The following is an 18,347-nucleotide window of genomic DNA, read 5'->3' as shown; positions in this document are numbered from 1 at the left end:
GCCTGTCAAAAAGAAACCGAAAACTAAACATGGTTCTACTCATCCTCATATTTCCTTGGAAGGAGTAATTTACTGGGCATGGATCAGTGTTTAATTCAGGCTATTAGCCCTTCTCATAAAATGGTTCCTGGTTAAAAAAAAAAAAAAAAAAAAAAACAGGGATACCTCTTTTCCTGAAAAGATTCAAAATTCTGAGTCATGACTGGAAGATGGAGAGATAGATCCACGTTTTTTTCCTCAGATTTCTGATTCAGACTCTGAGGAGAGATCAGCTTCTAATTCTGCCTGTAGAGGTTATCTTTCTGTGAGACTATTTCCAGAATGGCCCAGTGTTTTCAGTGGGAGAACACTGAGGTTTTCCAGTCCCTCAGAAAATACTATGAGGTGTTACAAAAGGAATTTCCAGAACCTTCAACCATTCAAACAGTTCATAGTGAAGGTATGAGGAATGGATGTTTTGCCTGCAGATTCTTCTTTTGAGAAAAAAAAATATGTTTTAAATAATATAGATTATGCTATTGTACAAGTTACTACTCATTGTTTACAGTGTGTTTATGATTCAGTTAGTACTTCTTCAAGGGCTTTCACCAGTAGAATTGTGCAGAAGAGGTCAGCATGGCCGTATTCTCTGAAACTAGTAGATGATGTTAGAAATTAGATTTTAAGTTCTCATATGGAAGAGATTTAATTTTTGGCCCATCTGTTAGATAGGTGATCAAAAAGTGTGATGAGACAGGTAAGATGATAGAGGAAATCTTTAAGATTTTCAGCCTTCCTTTTCCAAATGTTCTTTGGGATCTCTAACCCTCATCCAATTTTGGTAACAATAAATAAATAAATAAAATAAAATAAACAGTCTCAACAAAATGGAGGTAAACAGACAACTAAAAAAATGGTATGGGGTTTCTGGTACTTCCCCAAAACCAATGACAGTCCTTAAAGTCGGAAGGACTATGTAAGGGGCTTCATTCCCCGTTCTGACCCTGGCAGTCCTTTTTCTTTCCAAGAAGTCTGAATCTCTGCTTTTCTCTTTGGCAACAGATTGTTTCAGTCAAATTGGTTCTGAACATCATTCATCAAGGTTACAGATGGCAGTAGGAAACCCCTCATTCACCGGACCAGACTCTTATTTCCACATATCATTCATCATATGCTGTTCCATAGCAGAATCAGTTCCTCTATCCAAGGAGGGGAAAGTTTTTATTCAAAGGTGCTTTATGTGTCATAGAAAAAAATGCTTGGGACCAGTTTTGGATCTTTCTTTTCTAAACCTGTTTGTGACAGTGTCCAAGATTAAGCCTCATTCAATTTTCCTAGTAACTCTAGATTTCTGCCATACCCTTTGGATTATTTACTGCCTAAGAGTGTTCACAAAGTATCTATCTTTAGTTATTGGTCATTGCAGGCTACAATGTATCCACATTTTCCATATGTAGATTACTTTTTTATCTTTGCAGACTCTTTTTCAACGTTTCAAAATCTCTCACTTGGGTGAGCGGTATCTCACACAAGTTGAGATTCCAAGAGAACATTCAAAGGTCTTTTTTTTACTTTTTGACTCCTGCCCATAGAATTCTGTTCCTGGAGTGTCAGCTAGACACCTCAGCTCAAACAGCATTTCTCCCACAGGAAATAATAGATATATATCTAGATCTGTTTCTAAGGTTTTCCAGTCAGACTTTGGTACATGCAAGGGGATACCTCTGGATTTTGGGTCTTGTGGCATCTATGATTCTTATGACACCCATGACAGGACTTCACATGAGAAAGATACAAAGCTAACTGAACTCTCTGGTCCAAGCACCAACATCCTTTTTCTGTTCAAATCCCAGTGCTGGATTTTGTCAAAAGAGAGGCGAGACAGCACATATCCTCAAATCCAGGTTCCCCTTACTCATTCCCTGTCCCAAACCAGTTACCACAAACAGCTCAGACTTTGCTTGGGGAGCAGTTTTAGGAGGGATACATGTGCAAGGTGTGTGGGACACTGAGTACAGATGCAAACATGCAAGTATAAAAGAGATGCTGGCCCTGATAAAAAGACTCAACTCTTTTGAATCATCTTTAGTCTCTAGGACTTCTTCATGCTGTTACAGATAATCCTGTGGTACATCAACAAGCAAAAGGGAACCTTCACACCACAGTTTCACTGAACAGACATCCTACATTCCATCTGAGCAAAACTGTGTGTCACACAAGCTTAGCAAAACAAAGGCAGACATTCCCTTATGAAAACTAGGTCAGGAGGTCTTCCAAGATTTGATTCATATGTGGAGAGTTCTTCAAGTATTTGCCTCACTTCTAAACAATCACCTGGCAAGATTCTACTCCAGGACTACATTCTAAAAGGCCTGGAAGACAGGTGCCTTTTCTTTTCCTTTCTATCTCACATTTCTCCACAACCAAAGGATTATGTTTCAAGGGCAACACATCTTTATCACCATCTCTTTGAGCTTGCTCCATTGTACTTCCTGCTTCTCTGGGCCACCATTGCACCCAGAACAAAAGCAGGAAGTGAAACAACTAATTTCATCCCCCACTTGTGGAAAAAAGTAGGGATCTTTTATTTATACACAAACATAACTCCTATTTACATAATATGTATATATTTACAAATATTTGCATATGTACAAATATATAAATATACAAATCTGTTTACACATATTCATAATTTCCTTTAGTCATACTAAATTGTTATCCCTATTAGACTCTCATTTTTTTACATAACCACCATCTGATTTTACTTAATATTGTTGCTAAAATCTATTTACCATTAAACATAATTTCATTTATTTTTTTCATTCCATATAACAAGTTTTTTTATCTATTCTTTTAACATATTCTTTACTTCTATTCTTATAATATCCATATTTAATCATATCCGTGTTTATGTTATCCACTTATTTTATATCTTTGAAAAAAATCTTCTTTACATTGTTTTCTCCATAATTTTTTTACTCTTTTACATTTCAAAAACATGTTGTTTCTTCTTCTTGACAATGTAAACCTATTCCATCACTTTTCTTTTTATATGGCATATTTCCTTTTACTGGCAATTTATCTATTACCAGTCTCCACAAAATAGCTTGACATTCTATTTGCTGTAAATGATTTGTTTCTTATTTTTATAGCTTTAATTTTTTTCATCTGTTAGATTTTCTCTTGGTTTTACATAGAAATGTTTTATCAATACATCTTTATACCACACTTTTCTAACTTTTTCTATATCATCAATTTTTATTTTCCACAAAAATATTTTTCTTGGTGACATTTTATTTCATTTATACACTTTTCCTATTACTCTTTTTTTACATACCCCAACATTTATCATACTTATATTTATACTGTTTTACTACTAATCTCTCATCTTTTTCATTTATCCACTTTAACACTATGTGGAAATTTAATAAAGCAGCATATACCACTGAGTTAATTGATCCTAAACCTTCTCATTTATTTACATATAAGACTCCTGTTTTTGCTGGGTTTAATCTGAAACCCAATATAAATGAACAAAATATCTGTATTAATTCCTTTTTAAATACTGTTGGCAGCATAAATACACTTGCTAAGTATGCTATTTTCCCATCAGTATTGAATTTATCAAACAAGCCTTTTTTTCTGAATAATTTATATGTTCTCCAAAAAACAGGTTTGTTTTATTTCTTCTGCTGTTTTTTCATTGAATTCTACTTACATTTGTATTCACAAATGTTATACCTAACACAAAATTTTAATTAATTGTAAAATATATACCCCTCATCTTTACTTCATCATCAAACCTTTACTTCTTTCTTTATTTAAAGCCATTATTATCATTTCTAGGCATTCATTTGTGCAAATTACTTCTTTTATCCAACTTTTGTTTTATGCAATTATTATAATGTCATCTGAATATTTTAACAGAAATTGAATTCTTAACCCTTCAGGTGTTATATACCCCACCTCCTTCATTTTGTAATTTATTTCATATACTAATACAAAGAGTCTAAAGCTCATATAGTCTTTCATTATTTCCCATATGCTTTCATGTCCAGCTGTATCAAATGCATTATTAAGGTCTCCAATAATAATTTCATTTCTTCTTTTCTGTTAATAATATCATCCACAATTTTTCTATCTTTAATAATTCTTGACAACCATTTCCCTTTATGCTATGTATGCTATCTTCCATAATATTTCCATTTTAGTTTCAAACCTGTTTTGTATTATTTTCATAAGGATATAATCATTATTATTCAATACTATCCGTCTCCAGTTTTTAATTGTCTTCTATATTTCTTTTTCCATATGAATGCAAGTATTCTACTACATAATTCTTTATATATAAAATTTTCCTTTAACCATTTATTCAAAATCTTTAAAAAATATTTTTTGCCAATCTCTTAAATTTTTATACATTTCATACCCTATTCCATCTGTTCCTCCAGCCGAATCTATATTTACTTGTCCTAATAATTTATCTAGCTCATTTAAAGAAATCATCATTTCCAACTCTTTATTCTCTTTTTCTGTTCACTTTTTTTTACTTTCTATGTTCTTTTTTTAAACATTTATTTTACATATTGTACTACACAATTCAAAATCCTTTTCTGAGTTATTTCTATTTATTTTACATTTTTTATTTACACTACCATCTTTCTTTAATAATCTGCTTATGTAACTCAATACTTCTCTTTCTCCTTGTAAAAATTTATGTGCTTATATAACAATTCTTTTATTTTTTTTTCCTTGATTTCTTTCATATAATTATTTTTCCTTTGTTAAAGTACATTCTATCATTGTGTTCTAAATCTTCCAAATGCATCATTATATGTTCTTTTATATTTTAATTTCTCTACTTTTCTTACATCATACTGCCAGTATAAAACAAGTTTTATATATATATATTTTTCCTTAAATATCTGCCATTCAGATAATTTTTTTATAAAAAGTGCTCATTGTAATATGATCTTTCTATAACTGCATTACTAATCTCTTTCCTTCTTCATTCCAAGCTTTGTCTTTTATCCTTGTTATCCCTTTGTCTCTAGCTATATGCTGCAAGATGATCAGAAAATCCTGTTTCAACTACATCCCGTTCTCCTATAGCAAAACCTTCTGATACTATAAAATAATCTGTTTCACTTCTATACATACCCCTTTCGTAAGGCCATGAATTTTTGTCCCAAAGTTTTACCTTACCACATCTTATCACTTCTAACATTTTTCTTGTCTCATGTCCTTTCTTTTTATGCTTGCTTCCTAAATAACAATTAAAATCTCCTGTTGTTATAATATTCATCTTTATCACTATGTAATCTAAAATCTAATGAAATAAGCTTTCCCTTTCTTTACAATCAGTATAAGCATATAATGTTATAATACTATATACTTGTTCTATTTTAAATCTAAAGTGGTTAATCTTCCCATTTTTGCTACAGTTACATCCAATATCTTTACTGTATTTCTGCAGAATACAGCTATTCCAAATTATCTCTCATTTCCCAAATTCCAGATTATCTTTCCTCCCCATAGTTTCTCTGTCTGTAATCTTTCTTCATTTGTTAAAAATATTATGTCTTCTAATATAATTGCATCTACATCACATGTATTACACAACTTCAAAATTCCTCTTCTTACTATATTCTTAATACTATACACATTTACAGAAAGCACTCTAAAATTTTCATTTCCCCTTTTCCTTATCTTCATGGTTTTATAAGTTCATACCTAATTACTAGGCTCTTAACAGAGCATTCTAAGCCTAACCAATTTCCTTCCCAAAGGTGAGAATCAAATACTGTACCTTGTGTCTGTGAATCAAACACCTTAACCACTATATTAAGCCCTGATCTTTAGCTGTATATGTTCTTTTTCATCTATTTCCTTTCTTTTATTTTTCATTTGTACTTGTTCCTTTACATTTTCTTTTTCTGACTTTTACACTTTTACCAACAGAATTATTTTTTTTATTTTACTACCTGTCAATTTGTTTTCTTCATCACTTAGTTCAGAACCTACTTGTAGGTCTTCTTTATTATTTTTCTCATCGATTTTTTCTTATCTTTTTAATATTCCTAAAATTTCTTCTCTGTTCATCTTTTTCTTTCCTTTATTTTCATTTTTGTAATCCATCCATAAATGTCCAATTTTGTTACATTTCAATTCACATTTTTTGCATCATGTCCAATTTCCCACAAACACAGCATTTTATTTTGCCACAGTTAGTTATCAAATGTCTTTCTTTTCCATAAAAATGTTTTGGGTTGTTCCCAGTATTTTCCAACACTCCATTCCCCTCCACAATTATCATGGTTGGTATATGTATAATTTTTCTCTTTATAATTTTAACACAATATTACAGTCCTAGCCACCAGTTCATAAACCCATTTTGTCATAAATGTTTGCTGTGTATTTCTTTGCATAAAGCTTTCAAACTTTCTTTTTACCTCTGTTTGAAATTGTACATGAAACTTCTTTTTTGTTTCCCTGTTGAATGCTTATATCACATAAAGATTCCAAGGGTTACAGTTTCTTTTTTCATATTTTCCATGAAAACTTTCCATTGAAAAGACAGTCTCAAATATAATGTCACAAAATGTCTCTCTGTTAATAAGAATAAATGCTCTTACCTCATGTGCTTTTATACCCAAAGGAGCTATTAAATCATCCCACAGTTCATACCTGTTCACTTCACTGTCTTCTTTACTATGAATCCATAACAAGTACTTCCATTTCTCATTTTCTTCTGCCTTCTTTTCTGCTACTCCACTTTTGCCTTCTTTTACTTTCTCTGCATATGTTTTTTTTTTTTTCATTACCGCAACCAAGATCTCTGCAAGGATGGCAGGTGCACAGGCTCAAAAACCAAAAATCATACCAACAAAAAGCCAGAACCCAACTAGAGCATACATATTTTAATGTGTAAAAACACAAAAGAAAAGACTGATTTCAGTCCAAAGGCCTTTTTCAATGTGAGACACAATCAGTAAAAGCACCACATTATATACCAAAATGTAATGGAATAATTGAACATAAATTAAACAATTATTACATGTGTTCATTAAGACCAGATGGAAACAATCCACCTAGTTTCACAATCCAAGATTTTGCTTTTTTATCTAACAATTTATGCCAACCTGTTTTCAGGGATCTATGTCCCAAAATTCTATCAATAACAATAAATTTGAAGGCTGCTGTCTTATGAATAATAGTATGCTTATATAAAGCATTTGCTGGGTGTTTGTTTCTAATGTTGCTGAGATATTCTGAAATGCACAGTTTTAGGGGTCTGGAGGCTTGGCCAACATAAAAGGCTGGGCATGGACAGGCTACAAGGTAAATAGCCCAATCACTATTACAATTACCAAACACTTTAATAGAAAAAAACCTTAGAAGTATTTTTACTTGAAAATTATTTGGTCTGACACATATATTTACAGAAAGAACAATGGCCACAGGGGTGGCACCCCACCACTTTTGTACCATCCAATGTAGTTTGTACAGTGTTCCAAAGGCACAACATGTTTATAATGACCAAAGTGACTTCCCAAGGTCTTACCCCTATGGAAAGAATATGAACATCTATTACCTAATAAATCACACAATCTTTCATTAGTCAAGAGAATATCTCAGTGCTGTTGCAACAAAATCAGGTTTATTACTACCTATGGCAGGAACACTCATGAATTTCTAGATATAGTGCAACAACACTGGGATATTCTCTTGACTGATGAAAGATTGTATGATTTATTTCCATAGGGGTAAGACCTTGGGAAGTCACTTTAGTCATTATAAACATTTTTTTTTCATTACACCACTGTTCATCAGGATTTTCTCTGCAGCCTCCTTTTATATTTTCCCCCTAATATTCCCCCAGGAAACATCTCCTCCATTTCTTGTGTCACTCTGCACCACCATTTCTTTAGGTAAATCACCCTGCAGCCCACCTGACTGGAGGGTTTTAATTAAACATCCATCATTTGCTGACTCATCTCCATCAACCAGGTTTCTTTGAAACATTTCCATAGAATCCTGCACACATTCTCCAGTCTCAATATTTGCTTTGTCCTTCATTTCTTTCACTATAAAATCATCTTCTTCTCTCTCCATCTGCCTCCCTGTTTCTCCAGGCCACCTCTGCATCTGGAATGGAAACAGGAAGTGTTCCTCCAAAACAAGTCCCACTCAGAGCAATGAAGAGTAGGGGAAGTTCCCCTATACCTTGGTCAAATTTCCCCTAGATGTATAAATAAAACTCCAAGTCTCCCATGAAAGGAGGCTACTAACCTAGTTAGACTAACCTGGTCAACAAAGGACAAATAAAAGAATAAATAAAATAAATAATTGTTACATGTTATTGGTAATGACAGTTGTGTTAATGGCAGGGATTAGAATTTTCAAGTGTCATTTCTTAAATTTGAGAGTGCATAGCAGTGTTACTTGCATAGGGAAAATGTAGAAAGAGGTCAAAGAATATTTCATTTATGTAAAGATGTAACTGGCATAATCTTAGATGCCAGTGGAAATGAGAAAAGCTTGCTATTTTCTTTTTATTATTTGTGGGTTATGATGTACAGGTTAGCAGTGGAAATGCTGAGCAGTAAATGCTTCATTTGATTTCTGCTTCATTGTATTGCTATGATGACATTATTAGGTGTTCTGAACTCACACTATTAACAATTTTAAGACTTTAAGGTTTCTTCTCCTTATACTACTGCAATCATGCTTAAAAAAGGAATGCATGCATAATGAATTCAGGGATGCTTTTGTGTTCTGTGTTGTCAGGGTGATGAAAGTGTTAAATATTGTTACATAAGTTATTCATATATGTTGTTGCAGGGTAAAGCTTGATTCGGCAGTAGAGATCAAGACCGAGGAAAATATAATTTCTCCCTGATGAGAACCATGTTCTCAAGGGGCCCTAAGGACATAATATCAAGGATCTTTTTAGAAAAGGGGAACCAAAACCAGCTGAGACAGCAAAGGTATGGAACCAGGTAGTTATGGACATAATTGCTGTGGGGGGACCACATCTTGACTCAGTGCAACAAAGGGCAAATTATATGGTAGGATGTGTCAGCTAAGGTGAGACAGAATCCAGTTGCCCATATCAGTACTGGTAGAGTACCTCCCACACTTATCTCTTTAGCACCTGATAAGGAATATCTACTTTCCATTCATGGAGATGACTATGACTCTGATACGGATGGCACAGGTGTTATCAGAGGTGGTGTGGACATTGGCAACTACCCTCCACAGCTGTATCCACAGACATGTTAAGGAAGGTTAGTACATCCATTATGAAATATTCACAGTAATATGATGACAGTGAAGAGTAGTTGCTTACATGTAACACATGACATTTACTATCAACAAGTATGCATGGTAAGTGTCCTCTACAACTCTTTAAACAACATTCATAGGTGCGTACTAAATCAATGACTAGTGGGGCCTTTTTAAGCCTACCCATGCATCCAAAATCTCTGACAAGTTCTGGTACCCTTGATAACTGTTAGCAGGAGCTTGAGAGAGTAAACATTTACAAGCAGGGGCCAGGTAAATGAATCATTTACAAGTTGCCCAAGTCCATTAGAGACCAGTTGGCATAATGGTTAAGGTCCTTGCTTCGCATACACAAGGTACAATGTTCAGTCCTGAGCTCTGGTCAATGTCTGTTTGGAGTTTGCATGTTGTCCCTGTGTCACTGTGATGTTCCTCCCACCTCCACAAACATGCTGAGTGTTTCTATCTCAAACTCACCTAAAAATGGAGCTGTGGTCACAGCACAGACTCTACATGGTGCCCTATAGGGGGTTGAGTTGTACAGACTAACCACTTTGGGCATTTACTGTGCTGCTCAATATCCTGAAGATAGGAGAACATGGATCACAGATTGCTTGCCATGGCAGTGCTAGCCAATCAATGATGTAAAATATGTCTCCAGGTAATTTTGGTAGTGTTGACTAATGCTGCTGGGGGATAAGTGGATTGAGGGAACCATCCTACTCTGACCTACAAAAAGGTCCCATGCTAATGGTAGGAGGGGTGTATGTGCACCTCTTGGTCAGTGTATGCCTGCCATAAAGCCCAGCAGCACTGGGTCAATAAGCTATTGACTGGACAGTGTCTGATTCCCATCCTGAGTTACCTAGGATAGCTCTGTTGAACTAAGGCAAAGCTCTCATATAAAAGTACTCCTGATGTCAGTAAGGTTGTCAGTAGTACACACGCTGCACCCATCACACACAATTCAAAGCAGACATATAGACCTACATATGCTGAAACACTTGAATGTAACCTTCCTAAACCTCAAAGACCTTCTAGATGAAGTACACATAACAAATACCTTTAGCAGCCCCAAAATCACTCGTTCAAAATAACACACACATCAACACATACAGCTACTGTACATCTCATGGAGCCTCTACTTCTAAGCCCATAAGGCAAGCCACCACACAATCCAACATTCTGGACATTGGAGACTCCATCATGAGACCCACTGCTGTCCCTTTCACAAGGCTGAGTAAGGAGAAAGTCACTATCAGTTGCTTATCAGGGGCCAAGATCTGCCACATTATGGATGTGCAGCACCCAACAGGATAAAAGCACTCTCATCAAACTAAAACAAAAAAAAACTCAAAGGACAAATAAAGTCTAACAAAGCCAAGTTTGAGGTAAAGTTGGCCTTCCAGGGCAAGGACAATCACAAGGCATTCTTTAGCTATGTCCACAACCTCAAAGTCAATACACAATTGTGTCCAGAGCTCATTGTAAATGGAGCTACCTATACTAAGCCAGAAGATATAGCAAACCTACCGGATGATAATTTCAGCTCCAACAATATCCCTCTCCCCCTCAACCTTCCCTCAGGAAGTACCATCAAATATAACTCCCCCTACTATCACTAGGGATTCAGGTCCTTAATGGTTTCTTCAAGTCCAGGAACACTGCATCAGTGAGCCCAGACAATATCCCATGATGCCTTCTAAATAGCATGAAACATGCTCTATCAGGCCCACTGGAATTGCTATTTAACTGTAGCCTTCAAAAAGGCATCATGCCTCATGAATGCAGAACAGCAACAGTCATCCCTCTGCACAAAGGTGGGCCATCGACACACCCTGGAAACTACAGACCCATAAGTCTCACTAGTCTTATATGTAAAGCCATGGAAAAAATTATCAATAGTGATACAGTAAACCTCCAGACACTTGACCCAACCTAATCTGATTTCGTCAAGAGCAGGTCATGCCTACTTAACCTGGTGTATTTCTTTGAAAAGGTCATGAAAGAAATGGATGAGGGCAAAATGGTTTACACTACCTACCTTGACCTGGCCAAGGCATTTGACATATTACCCCACTCGGGCATTCTTGACAAACTCAAGAGGTCAGGTACAAACCCGTATGTCACCTGGTGGATAGCCAATTGGCTCACAGACAGGATGCAGGAAGTTAGAATTGGAAAATCTACCTCTACAAAGAGGCCAGTCACAAGGGGAGTCCCTCAGGGATCAGTCCTTGGACTGCTCCTTTTTGGCATTTACTTCTCTGAAGTCAAGGCCAATGTCAATGGTCTCTGGATGACTAAATTTGCAGATGATTACAAACTAGGATCTGTCATTGAATCTCACACTGACACAAATGTTCTCCAGGAGGGGCTGACACAGACAAACAACTAGTGTCAGAGCCATGGACTTATACTAAATGCCAAGAAATGCATAATAGTATCTATTGGGAAGTCATCCATCCCTGGTAACTATCATATTGACAACACACCCCTTAGAGTTGACCCACTAGTCAGGGACTTAGGGACACACATAGATAGTAATCTAGCCTTTGATCATCACATGTCTACAGTAGTGAGGAAATCATTCTATGTTGTGCAACTTATAAACAAAGGAAGTGCATCTATGTCCATGGAAGTCATTGTTCCACTGTATTCGGCATTCATCAGACTTACCATTGATTACAATGGCCCCTTTGGAATGTACCTAACAAGACATATCCAACAATTTGAACATCCAAAGAGTTTCCTCACTTAAAGAATACAGGGCATAAGTAAAATGTCCTATGTAGATTTCTTCAAGGCCCTATCCCTATTCTGTCTCCTACAGGCTGTTGAGGGGAGATCTATGCCTGGCATACAGGGCATTGCCAGACCCCACTCTGATGGACCTCCTGCATATCCACAACATAAACAGCACTGGAATTACCCATTCTAAAGATTTAAACCTTAACTTTGATATAACTAGGACCTACTGGGGAGATAGGTATGTATCCCAGACACTACCCTGTCTCTGGAACAGGCCCCTCGTCCATATTAAGCAGGGTTCCACAATAACCCAGTTCAAGTGCAACTTGGACAGTTGGATGAGGAACAGGAAATTCATCCCTGGTTTGTTACCTATGTCTCTAATGGACACAGGCAACCTGTAAATGGTTAATCTCCCATGCCTCTGCTTGTAAATGCTTCCTCTCCCAAATCCCTGTTTACACTTACAAGGGTACCAGAACTTGTCAGAGATTTGGGATGCCTGGCAAGGCTTAAAAACAGCCCTGTGGTTGATAGCCTAGTATGCATGCATGAACCTATGAAAAGCTGTATGTAAAACAAATCAACCTGCCAGACATGAACCAAGAATTGCTACAATCAATGTAGTTTCACTGACAGGACTGAGAGATTCACTGACAGGCTTGATAGTAGCCAACACATGGTTCAGAAAGAGACAAAGTCACAAGATCTCATACAGAGTGGCCAACATGCAACTCAGGTAGACTTCCTCCTAGTGAGGAAAGGGCACTGGGGTAGAATCAGTGATTGCAAAGTCATTCACAGTGAAACAGTTGGCCCACAGCATAAACCACTGGTTGCCACAATCAACTGCAAGCAGTGGTCAGATAAGGCCCTAAGTTCCACAGGGACCAGGCTGAAGCCCTGGAAGTTGACCGGAGAGAAAGCACAACAGTTCAAGGAATTACTCATAGCTCTAGCAGTCCAAGAGGAGGAGGAAATGGGTGGAGTTGAAGAAGAATTGCAGCACCTCAAAACACCATGAGTAAAGACTACAGAACAGATGTTACCTACCCAGGTATAGAAACAAGGTATGTATGGAAAGCTGGTGGTTGGAATGCAGAAGTCCAAGAAGTAATTGAAACAAAAAAGAAATGCAGGAAAAAGTGGGAGATAGAAAAGCCAGACCAGGCGAGGAAGGAATATGGATTGGCTAACATAGAAGCTAGTAAACAAGTTGCAATAGCAAAAGCAGGGCATCAGAGACACTCTATCAGCTTCTGGAAAGTGACTTAGTATGTGGAACAAATAAAATATATCATGTTGCAAGGCAAAAACAAAGATAAAGAAGATAGTCAGACACCCCTTATACGGAATGCCAGCAGCACCCTGCTCACCAGTCCACAGGACATCAGCGACAGATGGAAGGAAGTATTTCAGCAGCTTCTGAATGATGAAAACCTCATAGAAGCTGCACTGCCCCAGACACAGCCAATGATGAGAGAAGAAGAGCAGCACACTATAGAAGAAGTAAGAACAGCACTAAGGAAAATTAAATCAGGGAAAGCAGCAGGCTATGTTGAGGTCACAGTAGATATGATAAAGATGCTGGGTGAGATAGGAGAGAAAAATGGCTCCTGAGGGAACTCATAGCAGTGTAGAGAGAAAGGTATATATCAGATGACTGGAGGATAAGCACACTTGTGCTACTGTACAAGAAGAAAGGGGATATCCACAACTCTGGGCAGTATAGAGGTATCAAACTCCTGCCACTTTGCATGAATATTCTGGAGAGGGTGACTGACAAGCAGAAATGTATAGTAGTAGAATGTAAGATGGGAGATGAGGATTTTGGATTCAGATCAGGCACAACTGACCCAGTGTTTGATAGATGAGAAGAAGTTAGAGATGAAGAAAGAGTCCAACTGGGCATTCCCAGACTTGGAGAAAGCATATGACAAGGCCCCAAGAGAGATGATTAGGAGTCCTGCGGTGGTTCGAAGTCCCAGAAACATTGGTAAAATTAGTGCAAGCTATATACAAGGACTGAGTGACTCAAGTATAAAAAGTGTTTGGTCTCACAGAGGGATTCCCAGTGGGAGTAGGTGTGTATCAGGGTTCAGCTCTGAGCCCACTGCTATTCATACTGGTGATGGACTACATTAGCAACAGGATAGAGGGAACAGATCAACAATGTAGCTATATGCAGATGATGTGGCATTACAGGCAGACTCTGAGCAAGAACATCAGCAAAGGATAGGGGGATGGAATGCAAAACTGAAGGTACATGAGATGAAACTGACTACAGATAAAAGAGTGGTAATGGCAGCAAATGGGAAAATCAGAAGAAGCTGAGAACAGAGATAGAAGGGAAGATAGTGGAACAGGTTAACAGGTTCAAGTATCAGGGAGGCAGGTTGTGGAGAAGGAAAATCTGAATGAAGAAGTGAAAACTTGAATCAGAGGGGCTGCAGCCAACCAGCATAGAGTGTCAGGTGTAGTGTATGATAGAAGAATTCCAAAGAAGCTAAAAAGTAAGGTGTACAAATCGGTGGTGCAACCAGCACTACTGTATGGTACAGAAACCTGGGCAGTAAAGGCCAGAGCAACTGAGGAAGCCAGAAGTGATGAAAGTGAAGTGCCTGAAATGGGGGGTAGGATGCACACTGTGGTACAGATGAACAAATTAGGACATAAGAGCAGAAGCCAAAGTAGCTCCAGTTGCAGAAAAGATCAAAGAGAACAGATTACAGTGGTTTGGGCACATGTGAAGAAAAGCAGAAGACAATCTGGCGAAGACGATTTGGGACATACAAGTAGAAGGCAGAAGGAAATGAGGCTATCCAGCAAAGAGGTGGCTGGACTGTGTGAGAGAAGCTCTGTGACAGTCAGACATAAGTGCCAAAGAAAGCCAATGTGTGGTATTGAATCAAGAGAGATAGCGACAGTTGACACGACAGCCTGACCCCATGTAGAAAATGGAAAATGAGCTTGATGATGATGGTATGTCCATTAGAGACATAGGTGCCAAACCAGGGATGAATTCCCTGTTCTCCATCCAATTGTTCAAGTTACACTTGAATTAGGTTCACATGGATGGGAAGGCTGTTCCAGAGAAGGAGTAGTCTCTGGATACATACCTGACTCTTCAACAGGTCCTATTTATGTCACAGGCAAGGTTTAAGTCTATGTAATGACAGTTCTGGTGCTGTTTATTTTGCAGATATGTAGGGGGTTCATCAGGGTGGGGTCTGACAATGCTTTGTGTACCAGGCATAGATCTCACCTCAACAGCCTGTAGGAGACAGAATACAGCGAGAGGGTCTTGAGGTAGTCTGCTTAGGAAATGCTATTTATATCCTGTATTCTTTTAATGAAGAACCTCTGTGGATGTTCCAGTTGTTGGATGTGCCTGGTTAGGTACATAGCAAAGTGGGCATTGTGCTCAATGATAGGTTCATAGGACAATACTAGGCTATTGGCCTGGAGGCCCTTATAAGCCTAGCCAAGAATTTCACCCATGTTCCCACAAAGTCAGCACCTGTTTTCACTGTCCAGCAGGGACACAGGTGGGATCCCAGGGGTATATTTTCTGTTTCCCATCCAGTCATCCAGGTTCCTCTTAAAAAAGGGTTAGTGAGGTACTCTGCTTGACGTGGAGAGGAAGTCTATTCCACAGATGGGAGAGTTGTTGGGACACAAATCTATCCTGCCAACAAGTTCTATTAATGTCACAGAGCAAGGCTGAGACCTTGCATGTGGGTTGCATGAGTTGAGTCTTACTTACGGATATGCAACATCTCCATCAAGGCTGACTCTGAGATGACCTTGAATGCCAGACACAGGTCATTTCTGAGCAGTTTGTATGAGACTGAATAGAGAGACAGGGCTTTTAGCCTATCTGTATAGGATAGGTGTTTGAGACCCTGAATTTTCCTGGTGAGGAACCTCTGTGGTCTCTCCAACTGCTGTATGTTCTTGGCAAGGTACATGCCGAAAGGGGGATTGTATTTCATAATGGGTCTGATAAGGGAGGAGTACAGGGATGTTATCACCTCCTTGTTCCTGGATGAAATACCCTTACTTATGAGGAGGGCCATGTAGAAAGCCTTCCTTACAATGTACGCAATAGGTCTGACGAATGCTGAATACAGTAGAACAATGGCCTCCTTGGACTTAGATGGCATACCTTTGTTTACAAGTTGCACGACACAGAATGATTTTCTCACTACTGTAGGCAAGTGATGGTCAAAGGCTAGATTACTGTCTGTATGTGCCCCCAAGTCCCTGACTACTGGTCATCATTTAGGGGTGTGTTGTCAATATGACAGTTACCAGGGATGGATGACTTCCTGAAGGATACTATTATGTATTTCTTGGCATTTAGTGTTAGTCCATAGCTCTGACAAAGGTTATTTGTCTATGTCAGCCCTTCTTGGAGAACATTTGCATCTGTGTGGGATTCTAAGATTGACCCTAATTTACAATTATCTGCAAATTTAGACAGCAAGAGGTCACCAACATTGGTCTTGACTTCAGAGAAGTAAATGCCAAAAAGGAGCAGTCCAAGGACCTATCCCTGAGGGACTCTGCTTGTGACTGGCCTCTTTGTAGAGGTGGACTCCCCAAATCTAACTTCCTGGGTCCTGTCTGTGAACCAGCTGCCTATCCTCTGGGTGACATATGGGTTTATACCTAACCTTATGGGTTTGTCAACAATGCCATGTGGGGTATTGTGTCAAATACCATGGCCAGGTTAAGGTAGGCAATGGGAACAATTTTCCCTCATCTATTGTTCTGGTGACCTTCTAAAATAATTCCACCAGTTGAGTAGCCAAGACCTGCCTTTGATGAAACCATATTGGGTTGTTTCCAGTGTCTGTAGGATTCCTATGCCATTATTGATCATTTCCATGATAATTCTTTCCATAACTTTGCATATGAGACTAGTGAGACTCATGGATCTCTAGTTTCCAGGGTAAGTAGATGGTGCACCTTTGTGCCGAGAGATGACTCTTGCTGTTCTCCATTTGTGAGGCACAAAGCCTGTTTGGATGCTACAGTTAAATAGCAATTCCAAAGGGCTTGACTGATCATGTTTCATACTATTTAAAAGGCATCTTGGGATATTATCTGGGCCCACTGATGCAGTATTCTTGGCATTAGAGTGAGCATTAAGGATCTGTTCCCCAGTGATAGCAAGTGGAGTTATATTTGATAGTATTTCTTGAGGGGAGGTTGAGAGGGAGAGAGGGATAAATCTGGAGCTAAATCTGGCAGCCCGTAGGTTTGCTAAACCTACTGGTTCAGTACAAGTGGGTTCATTAACAATGAGCTCTGCACACACTTGTGTATTGCCTTTGAGGTTGCTGACATAGCTAAAGAATGTTTTGTACTTGTCCTTGGCTGGGGAGGCCAAATTTGTCTCACATTTGGCTTTGATAGACCTTATCTGTCATCTGAGTTGTTTGTTTAGTTTGATGAGAGTGTTTTTATCATTCATTTTGCCATGATTTTCTTCCTTCAGTTATAGTCTTTTGACACTGATTTTTTTAATTAGTTCTGTACTTCTTCCCATATTAGTGAGGACCAGATCTAGTCTGTTTGCAACTCTGTCCAGTATATTGAAAATCTGGTCTGTGAAGTTTGCATTACCAAAACCCAAGAATCTCTAAGTCTGCAAGTTTAGTGACATATATGGTTCCCATTTAATAGTGGTGTAATTCAAGTTACCCATTAATATGGTACTGGGTTGAATGGTGAGTGTTTCCAATAAGTTTAAATACATATTACGGGCATACCTCTCAATCTCTTTGAACAAAAAATCTGGACAAAGCCAACAATAATGGAGAGAACAAAGCCCCAAAATAAGGACATATTTGAAATGCTGAGATCATAAACTTGGAAAATTGCTAGAATAAAAGATTTTGTGTTACCATGCATTTTCTGGAGGATGTGAAGTCTGAAACTAAAATGCCTGACATTTAGTGAATTCGGTCCTGAATGACTTGCAATAAAAAACATAAATTTTATGAGGAACAGACCAAAAATGTGAAGCAAAAGTCTGGCCATTCTGTGAAAATCTGGACATATAAAAGGTATGATTATGGGTTTCCTGGGTCATAGATGAGGACCTATAGCTTGCATTGAAGTGGTATGGGATTTTGCCTATGGTGATTAGAATGTGGAGAAGTTCAAGTGCATTGTCCTGTTTAACTAGCATTGAGGTATATTCATTTTTTATATAAATCAAGTCACCTCAGCCTTTAGTCCCTCTGTGTTTAGTAGCTGGTCTAAATGTGTGGAAGGCATTATAACCTTGCACTACCAGTGTTCTCTCCATGGCTTTA

Source organism: Protopterus annectens, chromosome 14.part0 (assembly GCF_019279795.1).
Source record: "Protopterus annectens isolate FY-2018-M chromosome 14.part0, PAN1.0, whole genome shotgun sequence".
NCBI lineage: Eukaryota > Metazoa > Chordata > Ceratodontiformes > Protopteridae > Protopterus > Protopterus annectens.
This window is presented reverse-complemented; position numbering follows the sequence as displayed.